Source organism: Cupressus sempervirens, chromosome 10 (genome assembly GCF_028749045.1).
Source record: "Cupressus sempervirens isolate cs-2001-9-10 chromosome 10, ASM2874904v1, whole genome shotgun sequence".
Lineage (NCBI taxonomy): Eukaryota > Viridiplantae > Streptophyta > Pinopsida > Cupressales > Cupressaceae > Cupressus > Cupressus sempervirens.
The window spans coordinates 47,682,397-47,694,985 of record NC_143127.1 but is presented as its reverse complement, the minus strand read 5'-3'; positions in this window follow the sequence as shown (position 1 = coordinate 47,694,985).

Genomic DNA, 12,589 nt, shown 5'->3' with positions numbered 1-12,589 from the left:
CACCTTGGAGACTCTTTAATAGGGGTGGCCGTGAATGTTGGAATATCTCCACAACTAGAAAAATGGCTTCATAATGGTTCAACTACCCATCCAGAGCTAATGGGATAGCTTATTTGATGCCAAGATCAATGGTTTCAAAGTTATGTAGTCATGCACCAATGAACTGAGGCACACTGCAAGTTTTGGCATCAAGCGAGATCGTTGTGTCGAATGCAAATATAATGCAATCTCTCAAAAATGAGATAGGTTATTGTAGGCCTTGGCATGACCATCCTATATCATGCCATATGAGAACCTTGGAGACTCTTTGATATAGGGTGGCCACGAATTTGGCATGCAAAGTTATGCAGTGATGCACCCATGAACTAAGGCACACTACAAGTTTTGGCATCAAGCGAGATCATTGTGTTGAATCCAAATAGAATGTGATCTCTTGGAAATGAGATAGGTTATTGTAGGCCTCAAGATGATCATCGTTTAGCATTTGAAATTTCACTGATAGCCCCCACGATCTTTGATTTTATGACCCTCATAAGATTAACCTCGAAATGCACTTAGAGCACCTTGGAGACTCTTCGGTATGGGATGGCCAATAAAAATGGAGGCTCTCCATGGTTATAAAAATATTGTTACTAGGCTTCACTTGCCCATCAAAGCTAGTTGCACTGATGATTCAATGCCAACATTAGTGGTTTCAAAGTTATGCAGTGATGCACCTATGAACTGCGGCACACTACAAGTTTTGGCATCAAGCAAGATTGTTGTGCAAATTCCAACATAATGTGATCTCATAGAAATGAGATAGGTTATTGTAGGCCTCGACATGACTATCCTATATCATTTTTTATTTCACCAACAACCCCTATGAGCTCTGAGTTATGACCCTTAGAATATCAACCTCTAAACACATTTAAAGCACCTTGGAGACTGTTTGTTATAGGGTGGCCCTGAATGATGGAGGCTCTTCATGCTCAGAGCAGGGGTGGAACTCAAGTTTTCCCATCCATTTGAAGATAATGGAACTGATGAATCAATGCTAAGATCAATGGTTTCAAAGTTACACAGTGATGTACCTATGAACTATGGCACACTATAAGTTTTAGCATTGAGCAAGATCACTATCTTGAATCCAAATAGAATGTGATCTCTTAGAAATTATATCAGTTATCATAGGCCTTGGCATGACCATCCTATAGCATTTGATGTTTCACCAATAGCCCCCATGAGCTCTGAGGTATGAACCTTCGAACACACTTAGAGGACCTTGGAGAATCTTTGGTATGGGGTGGCTGCAAACAATGGAGGATCTTTGTGGCTAGAACAAGGGTGTCACTAGGGTTCATAGATCTATTTAGAGCCAATGACATTGATGAATTGATTCCAAAATCAATGGTTTAAAAGTTTGGTGTTAGTATTAGTTAAAATCATTATTTTTTAGGTCCCTCCACATAAATTGCATTAAGTAAAAACATATTTATTTCTTACATTAAATCAACAAGTTTACATTCACAATATGTCAAAAGTTTCATCATTATTACATAAATACACAAGTACCAAAAATGGTAGTGTCAAAACTCTTACTATCAAAAATCGTAGTATCAAAAATAGAATATATTTTTTTCATTCTACTCCTTATTTAGTTTTTATCTTCATGCAGGGCTACTCTTCATGATGTACCTACATTCTAATATCATAAAAAATATTAGTAAATAATTGTATTAAACAAGATAATCATCGGTTCATCAAATCATTATAAAAAAAATAACATAAGAAGTAAATATTCCTAGTCGAGAGTTCCTGTATAGTCCTCTCTCTATTTTAGTGTCTCCAATAGGGATTTATGATCAAGATTAGTAATAGTGAAAAGTTATTTCACTTTTGGTCTTCCTTGATGCTTCACCAACTTCGCATTTGTTTCTATAATAAGATGTGAACATATGAGAATTGTTTTGTGCTTTTGATAGTCTTTGAATGCAAGAATTTTGTTCCTTCTAAGAATGTATGTCTATAACCATGTTCTAGAAACAACAACTAAACTAGTATGATATGTGAATCTGTCATCATTTGTGATCAGTTGTGCAAGATTTTATTTACCTTAAAAAAAAATGCTAACCAATAATCTTATCTCTCATCATTCCCCTATGGTGAAACCAATGCAAAGACATGTCCTGGCTGAAGAAGATCTGATAGATGGTTATGCTCAAGTGAACTTTCCATGTCATTATTTCTAATAGAGGGTATGATAGACAATGGAGTAAGATAATGTGGACACCCACTCACTTGACTCACAGTGATCTCAATCACAATAAAAATAACTAGGATAAAAGAAAGCTAGTTATCATGTCCAAATGATCCATGTACTAGAATCAGAGCTCTAGAATGAGTGCATTTTTTATGAGTCTCTAATAGTAGCACAAATTGATCTATCATCTTTGGACACTTCCTTAACCAACCAAAAGAACCTCAATATTTCTGAATCAAGAGTCCCCTTGTGATAATATTGAACTACACCAATCAATAATACTATGAACATCAAGAATTTTTGCTCTTGAAATCTTCAATTTATCCTTAACTAGAGCTCTCTTCACACACGCCCTTGCTCCATCATGTTCCCCTTTCCCATGGTCAAACTAAAAAAAACTCCAAATATGAGGCACCCAACTCTCTATGTGCATCCTACACAACCAATAAAATAATAGAGCATTCTTGACTTGACTTGTGTAATTATCTGACCAAATGATATGTCTATCCATAGCAATGTCATGCTCCTATAAGAAATCAAAAAAATGTTGCACAAACTTGTGAGAGTGAGATCTATCATCACTCATGTAAAAATGGTACTCTTTAATAATTTTCTGATTATCTTCCACACTGTTAGGGGCATGTTTATATGTTATGTGAACAAAAATAACAATCCAAATGGAGTTGTAAGATTGAGATTATGTTTCATTTTGGAGCTGCAATGTGTAGTTCTCTACAAAGTTAATAATTGATATAATAGTGCCCATACAAAAAGTCTCCTTACACATTTTAAATTGCTGATCCAACCACAAAGACTTGTGACTATGCCTTTCATACTTGTAGAAAAGAGTTGTCTTAAAATCTGAATAAAACTAGCCACACTGATTTCTTTTGCAACCAAATCACATCTAGAGCCCTCACTTGCGCTCTTCAATGTGTATTTCACTATTTCATATACCATTTTTTTACTATTGTCCTCCCAATATCTTGTTCACACCCCTCATGGAAATATGTGTCAAACTTAGATAAGTCACCACTATCTAAACACTTCTCATTTAAGCAAGCAATTCTATAAAAGATACAACCATCAACTCTAGGACATAAAATTTTATCTAGCAAGTCTCTTGATGATTTTGGAAGCCCACTAGCACCACAATTCTCCAGCATTTCTTTGCTATGCAAAGTAGAAAGAATGGAGTGTAATAATTCATGGTGCATAGAAAACTCCACATGATATTTGCAACAACATGCATTTCAAATTTTAAGTGGCACATAATAAAATGGCTTCAAGGATTCAAAATCCCTTTTTGATATATGTAATCTTGGCTGACTTTCTGTAAATTCTTTAAACAACATAGTTTGACTTACCTCCAAATAATGTTTAGGATGTGGCATGTGGTCTCTGATGCCATTTTTAAACTTCAACACATATTTATCAATGGGTGATACTCTTGACCGAGAGTGTGAAAACTATGTAATTTCTTGCTTTGCATCATTAGATAGCTTCTTATTAAAATGTGGAAGTCTCCCATCAAAATATCATGTTTCATTTTGAAGAGGATCATAAATTCTCTTTTGTCTACTAAGTGCTCTTCTCAAACTAGTATGATTTAGGTTCAAGTCAATAAAACTTTGTCTCATATATCTACCCTTTCTCAAATGATGACTTACCAAAGAGGTTGTAATAACCCTTTGAGAAGCTCTCATTTTCTTCTCCCTATTATTTTTCCCAATGCTATTGAGAACACTAAAAATATTCTTCACAATAATGGTATTTATTTCCATTTTTCTATTGACATGAATCTTCAATTTGGAAAGCATAGGTCTCATCTTTTGCATCTTTAACAAGTGTATAAAAAGTTGACATTGCTCCACCACTATCTTGTTGCCAAAAAATATCATATATAGTCTTGGAGCCCATAACTGAATGGTTCTTTGCATTTTTTTCCTTCCAAGTTGGTAATAATCATTTCATCAATTTCAATTATCCATTTTCATGTTCTAGGAACTTCATGTCAATTATAATCAAGAGATATGTAATGTTCCTGTGCATTTTTACTTTCAATATGGTCAATCATGGCATTACATTATGAACTAGTAAATTTTCATTCTCCAAATTTTCAATCACTGTATTATCATTATCAATTGGTACATTTTCATTCCTTGATTGAACATATTCTGTATCTAAATCTATGATTTTACCTTTGATCAATACATCATCAACTTGATTCACATTTAACATACCTTGTCTCTTCCTTCGGTGATTTACTTTATCCCTTTCCCTATATGTTTCAATGTCTTCATTTTATACCTTTCTTTTGTATTTATTCTTTCATCAACTACTTCTCCCCATTCAAACAACAATATTGGACACCTAATCAAACCTTATAGCAAATTTTTCAATTATATGGGCCATAAAGAATCATTTTTCTCTAAACCCATGAAAATGGCCCCCAAAAAATGTGATTATTGGGTCTATAGTGATAGAGAATATTTTTGGGAAAAGTATGCTAGTATTTTGAGTACCCAATCCCATATCAGGTATTTGATTCAAGATTGGATACCCAATTGTTGTTTAGTGTGGAGCCTAATCAGTCCCCAAGTGGGAGATTGTTAGATTGTGGTGACTGATCAGGAAAGTATTGTACATATTATGGCCGACATATGGCCGACATGTTATAACCCTAAAGCGGTTTAATACTTGTATAAAAGGGTTTAGGGTTGGGTATTTTTCATAATGTTGTGATGCAAAATTGGTTCTTGCGGTGCTATTGAGCTGTAAGGGATTATGGATTGTAATAAGGTTGTAATCACTGGATTGTAATAAGATCAGACTTTTTGTTTGGTGGACATAGCCCAGGGATTTGGTGAACCACGTTAAATCTTGGTGCCTTGTGTTCATTTTTGTGTGTTCTATTATTTTTCTGTTATTGGTTATATTTGCATGTAGTTTTTATTTCTGTCTGTGGTTTATCCTAACACAATTTAGATATCGAGTACTTGGAATGATGATCCAAACTTTGGAGGGAAATAAAATTTGACAATTGTGGACAATCAATAATCATTGTTATTATTATTATTTATTATTATTATTATTATATGATTATGATTATTATTATATTTAATATACAATCATATATTATTATTATAATATAATAGAGTAATGCATTATTATTATTAAATACAATATAGTAATATATATGATTATTATTATTATTAAATATAATATAGTCGAATGGGTTGAAAGGACTCATAGGATAACCTATGACCCTTTCAACATATTTCATGAAAACATATATCCCTAGGGGTCCTAGGGACCTATTTAATTTGTTTGAATGGGTCGATAAACTATGACCCCTTTTGACCTATTCAAAAAAATCAAATAGGTTCTTAGGGGTTGTCATGTCCCCTTTTCAAATAATTAAAAAATAATAATCTTTGCTAAGGCAGGCAGGCCCAAGAAAGTGAACTTTCGGAAAAAGGGGGTTAATCTTTGGAAACTATTGGACTAATAAATAAAAATTATTATTAAAATATGTTTCATTAACCTCTCTTGGACGTGAGTTACAGTTATGCCCTCTTTTAAGGGGTTTGGAGGCATTTTGGGCCCATTCCAAAACTTTATTTTGCTCATTCTTTGTTATTCTTCAGAGGCTGCCAAACCTGTAGAGAAGGAGACCCAAGAACGGGAGTTTGCAGGTTTCTAAGGAGACCCAAGAATAGGATTTTGGAGGTTTCTAGGAAGTCTAAGGATGGGAGTTTGAAGCCATTCCATGTGCATGCTCATACAGAGTTTGCCTTTGTGCTGAATAGTGCAGATTTGTGGGTTTTTGGGTGTGTTTTTGGTATGAGTTTGGTGTTTCCAGTTGAGTATTTCATATCAGTTTGGGTTGCTGATGTATTTCAGAATTTAAGGTGTTAAAATAGAGCTGAATATATGTATTGGAATGTGATTAAACTTTTGAGATAGATTATTAGTGTTTTTGTGGTGTTTCCGGGCATTTTTGTGTTAATTTTGGGAGCCCGATGAGCATAATTTTTGTCCTACATTTGAGAACTGTTGTGTAAAGGCTATAAGGATCTAGAAATATCATTTTTTAGGTTGTTATGCTGCTGAAATTTCTGTAAAAATTTCCACTTTCAGATTTATTAATAATTTGTGAAGTTGTGAAGCTTTGGCACTATTTTCAGCATACCCGATTTGGGGTTTCTGGAGAAATTTGGTGGATCTTTGGGATATTAGTTGTTTGATTTTAAAGATCTGATTTGAGGCTTGAAATATCATGTAAAATCATAAAAGGGACATTTCAGTGGTATCAGAGCCATGATCTTGCCAGCCTGAGGGTTTGTAGAAGTTTGCAGGTCAGTTTTGACAACTACCCAGATCTTGCATTTCAGTTTTGAGAACTACCCAAATCTTGCATGTCATAATTTATGATTGCATGTTGTTTCTCATCAGCTGCATGTAAAAATTTATGGTTGCATGCTACTTCTAATCATTTTCATGTTAGTTCTTGGTGAATTTGGTGGTTGTAGAAGTTTGCATTTCAGTTTTGACAAGTACCCAGATCTTGCATGTCAGTTTTGACAACTACCCAGATCTTGCATGTCATAATTTGGTGGTTGCATGTTGATTCTAATCAGTTGCATGTCCAAATATATGGTTTTATGCTACTTTTAATCATTTGCATGTTAGTTCTTGGTGAATTTGGTGGTTGTAGAAGTTTGCATGTCAGTTTTGACAACTACCCAGATCTTGCATGTCATAATTTGGTGGTTGCATGTTTCTTCTAATCAGTTGCATGTCCAAATCTATGGTTGCATGCTACTTCTAATCATTTGCATGTTAGTTCTTGGTGTTTGAAGAAGTTATATCCTATTGGGGTTACACTCTACTTTATCCAGAATGGACAGATATAGTACAGAGTCTCAAAGGGAACGATCCTGGACAATTGATAGCCAGAGTCAAAATAGTAGAAAGGATGGTTATTTAGACATTCAAGATAAACTTATGAAAATAAGCCATGACATGTCTAAATAGTTGGTTGAGCACCACCGTATAACGAATGACATGTTATCTGACCCAGCTAAGGTGGATAAGTTGACTGGACTTCTATTTGGCAGATTTTCTCACAGGACAGATGACACAATTCCCAAGAACTTGCATGAGGAGTTTGAGAAACTAGCTGATAGCCAGGTAGAGGTCTCAGATTCTACTTTGCCACAAGAGGTGGTGGGAAAGGATATTACACAAATTGATAGTAACGGTCAACTTGATACTCAAATTGAGACAATTGTTTACAGGTTGTCAAAGGGTGATGCCACAGGTATTCAGGATGGTATAGTTACAACAAGCAGTGACTACAGTGTAGTGGGTTCAGATGATGATTATGAGGATGTTGTTGTGTAGGATGGTGAGATACCTGGTAGAGATGAGCAGACATTGAACATTCATGACTTTGCTGAGAAAGAGTACCAGGCGCAGTTAGATGCTTCATCACATGAGGTTGAGGCAAGTAGTACTTCACATAATTTATCCCGCCAGCTGAAGGTGAGTGAAGATAGTATTTTGACTTCATTATCTCATCATGATAAGTATGTGGAGTTAGTTGGTATTGGTCATATTACTCAAGTGAGGATTTTGCTTGAGTTACCAGCTGATTCTAGTTTACAGATATGGACTCAATATTGTTATATTGGCATTTGGGATTCAGTTGACAGGAGATCTTTAACACTTTTTGGTAGCAATGTTTTTTTGGGTGCTATCATGGATTTGATTAATAGATTGCATGGTGTTGTCTTTTCTTGTGCTAGCAGCTTGTCCGATGTTGGTATTAGTTTTTATACACCGGTGTTGGGCTTTGTTCATATATCCAATCGACCATACTTGCTAGAATGTGTTGATGAACTTTCATATTTGGCAGTGTGTACAGATGAGTCCCAGGATCATATTGGCATTGATGACATCCAGGAGGATGCAGTGGGCAATTTTGAAGACTTAGTTTCTTTGGGTACAGAGGAGTTGGACAGCAGTGCTACAGTTTTTGATACTCTGTATGTTGATATGAGCTTTAGAGTTGATTCACAGGACATGGATGGTAATACTCTAGAGACTAGTAACTTTGAGGATACTCCTTTAGACAGTGCATCAGAGGAGGTTTGTAGGAGACATTCAAGCCAGTGCCATCATGTGTCTAATCAGTTGAGAGTTAGTGACCGAGACATTGCTATCACTTGCCAACATTTTGATGCTGCTCGTCAGTTGTTAGCAGTTTATGGATGGGGTTCTCCTACTAGTGATGAGCAGGAAGGAAGTTATCTTTCCTTGATAGAGATCCACTCTTTGGGAGGCTATTCTAATTTTGAGATAGAATTATACGCAGTTGGTAGCTGACAGAGATTATCTTATGGAGTGGGGTAGTACAGCATATGATGCATTGTTGGCCAAGGAAGATGAGGTGAGTGAGCTTACTAAGCAGCTTGAGGTGACTTCTGAGATTCTTGAGAGTACACAGTTGGCTTTCAAGGAGTCATAGTTTCATTTGGCTAAGGTGACCATGGAGTTAGAGTGACTACATTCTTTATCTAATTCTATACAATCACAAGCTATGGTGTTTGGTGATTCGAGGATGTCCATGGCTGAGATTGTCAGAGACAATGGAGATGGGGATGCATCCATCCTTGATACTAACATTGGCATATCAGGTTCATTCCCACTAGAGTCAGGTTCATTTGAGTTGGGTGTTGTAGCAGATTGTTGTATGCCTGACATGGTGGTGGCCTCTAGTACTGATGGCATGAAGACTAGAGATGTATCAAAGATCATGTGTGATGTTGGTGAGTCGACAGTTAGCATCGTTCCTGCTAGTAATACTACTCCCTTGGTGATATCTTTGGAGGTAGTAGTCAGTTCCAACATGGTTAATGATCAATTGCAGTTAGTTTCATCTAGATTATAGTCTGAGCCACTTACTGAGATTGGCGAATTCTATCGGCATTACACTATGAGGTACGCTCATCGATTTACCTTTGATGACCATGTTGATGAGATGATGATACAGAGATGTACTTTGGTTCCTAGTGCTTATCATCAGTTATGAGATAGTTTGATGCCTCAAGATGAGAGTTGTGATGGGCATGACATGGTGATAGGTTCTGCAGTTGACAGCTTGATAATATGTGACTTAGAGCAGGAGTTTGGGAGTGATGCTTCAGTGGGTGTTGTTATTGATTCTATTCCTTTGGCTATGACATCTCCCGACTTAGCTAGTGATTAGTCATAGTGGGTTGTATCACTTGTTCATGGTGAGCTATTGACTGAGGTTGGTTTTTTTAATCAACATTATATTGCAGGGTATGTACATCAGTTAGCATTTGATCCTTGTTTTGAGGAGTTGATGGCAGGCAAATTTGGTTTGGATTCCATTTCTTACTCTTTATCTTGTAATGTCTTTTCACCATCAGCAGTGCATGGGAGTTTTGGTTATGAGATAGTGGCCAGTGATTTGCAAAGTTGTGTTGATTGCAGGAGTTGTATAGTGTGTGGATTCTCTATACTTGGTATAGTTTCATTCGAGAGCGTTCACCATTGTTGCAGAGTTGGATTGTACATTCCGTATAGGCCAGTGGGATGCGTTGATGGTATTTACCATGTTGGTAGTTTGATTTTTCCACTTTACTTGGGTTCTAATGTTCTAAGAGTTTGTGTCTCATGGGTCTTTGACTATGGTAGTGGTGATTTTGGAGTTTGGTTGAGCTATAATTTTCATTTTGATTATGGATTCCTCTTGGTCATATTGTAGGAGCCTGTGTTAATTGGTAGTAGTATAGTTCATGACTACATTTGGGATCTAGGTGGATTGATTGGTTTATTGTTCAGCCATTTCTTGAGGACAAGAAATGTTTGGGAGGGGAGGACTTGTCATGTCCCCTTTTCAAATAATTAAAAAATAATAATCTTTGCTAAGGCAGGCAGGCCCAAGAAAGTGAACTTTCGAAAAAAGGGGGTTAATCTTTGGAAACTATTGGACTAATAAATGAAAATTATTATTAAAATATGTTTCATTAACCTCTCTTGGACGTGAGTTACAGTTATGCCCTCTTTTAAGGGGTTTGGAGGCATTTTGGGCCCATTCCAGAACTTTATTTTGCTCATTCTTTGTTATTCTTCAGAGGCTGCCAAACCTGTGGAGAAGGAGACCCAAGAACGGGAGTTTGTAGGTTTCCAGGGAGACCCAAGAAAAGGAGTTTGCAAGTTTCTAAGAAGGCTAAGGATGGGAGTTTGAAGCCATTCCATGTGCATGCTCATACAGAGTTTTCCTTTGTGCTGAACAGTGCAGATTTGTGGGTTTTCGGGTGTGTTTTTGGTATGAGTTTGGTGTTTCCAGTTGAGTATTTCATATCAGTTTGGTTTGCTGCTGTATTTCATAATTTAAGGTGTTAAAATAGAGCTGAATATATGTATTAGGATGTGATTAAACTTCTGAGATAGATTATTAGTGTTTTTGTGGTGTTTCCGGGCATTTTTGTGTTAATTTCGGGAGCTCGATGAGCATAGTTTTTGTCCTACATTTAAGAACTGTTGTGTAAAGGCTATAAGGATCTAGAAATATCATTTTGTAGGTTTTTATGCTGCTGAAATTTCTGTAAAAATTTCCACTTTCAGATTTATTAATAATTTGTGAAGTTGTGAAGCTTTGGCACTATTTTCAACATACCCGATTTGGGGTTTCTGGAGAAATTTGGTGGATCTTTAGGATATTAGTTGTTTGATTTTAGAGATCTGATTTGAGGCTTGAAATATTATGTAAAATCAGAAAAGGGACATTTCAGGGGTCCTAGGACCCCTAGAGAGATTTATTTTCATGAAATGTGTTGAAAGGGGTCATAAGATAACCTATGACCTCTTTTAACCCATTTGAACAAATCAAATAGGTCCCAAGGGGTCCTAGGACCCCTAGGGACATATGTTGTCATGAAATGCATCAAAAGGAGTCATAGGTTATCTTATGACCCCTTTTGACCCATTGAACAAACCAAATAGGTCCCTAGGTGTTCTAGGACACCTAGGGACATGTTGTACTGAAATACGTCAAAAGGGGTCATAGGTTATCCTATGACCCCTTTCAACCCATTTGAACAAACCAAATACGTCCCTAGGGGTCCTAGGAACTCTAAGGACATATGTTGTCATGAAATACATTGAAAGGGGTCATAAGTTATCCTATGTGCCCTTTTGACCCTTTCAAACAAACCAAATGGGTAGGGACATATGTTGTAATAAAATGCGTCAAAAGCCTATGACCCCTTTCGACCTATTCGAACAAACCAAATATTCTCCTCAGTGTCCTAGGGCCCCTAGGAACATATGTTGTCATGAAATGCATCAAAGGGTTCATAAGTTATCCTATGATCCCTTTTGATCCATCCGAACAAATCAAATAGGTCCATAGGGGACCTAGGACCCCCAAGGACATATGTTGTCATGAAATGCATCAAAAAAAGTCAAAGGTTATCCTATGACCACTTTCAACCCGTTCAAACAAATAAATAGGTCCCTAGAGGTCCTAGGACCCACATGGACATGTTGTCATGAAATGCATTGAAAGGGGTCATTGGTTATCCTATGACCCTATTCAAACAAACTAAATACGTCCCTAGGGGTCCTAGGACCTCCAGGGACATATGTTGTCATGAAATGCATTGAAAGGGGTCATAAGTTATCTTATGACCCCTTTCAACCCATTCAAACAAACTAAATAGTTCCCCTTGGGTTCTAGGACCCCTAGGGATATATGTTGTCATGAAATACATCGAAAGGGATCGTAAGTTATCCTATGACCCCTTTCGACCCATTCGAACAAACCAAATAGGTCCCTAGGGGTCCTAGGACCCCAGTGGCATATATTGTCATGAAATACATCCTTTTGACCCATTCAAATAAACCAAATAAGTCCTTGAGGATCCTAGGACCCCCAGGGGCATATTTTGTCATGAAATAGATCTAAGGGGTCATAGGTTATCCTATGAGCCCTTTTGACCTGTTGTTGTTTGAAACTACTAAGCAACAAAATGCTCAGTACCTAAATGATAATACTCAAATAACCTAAGGACTAGCCAATTCCTATTAACAATTACATAAGTAAACCATTTGGACCCAACTTCAACAAAACCAAGGGTGGTTTCCTACTCTTTAGGCTCTACAAAACCAAGGTGGGTATACCTAGGGATGATTCCAATGTAAACTATTGTGTGGAGATTATCTTAGTTTCATTTTGATTCTCATCTCTTATCCTCAGACACATGCACAGTTTACAAATTTCTTTTAATGCTCTCAAATTTACATGCA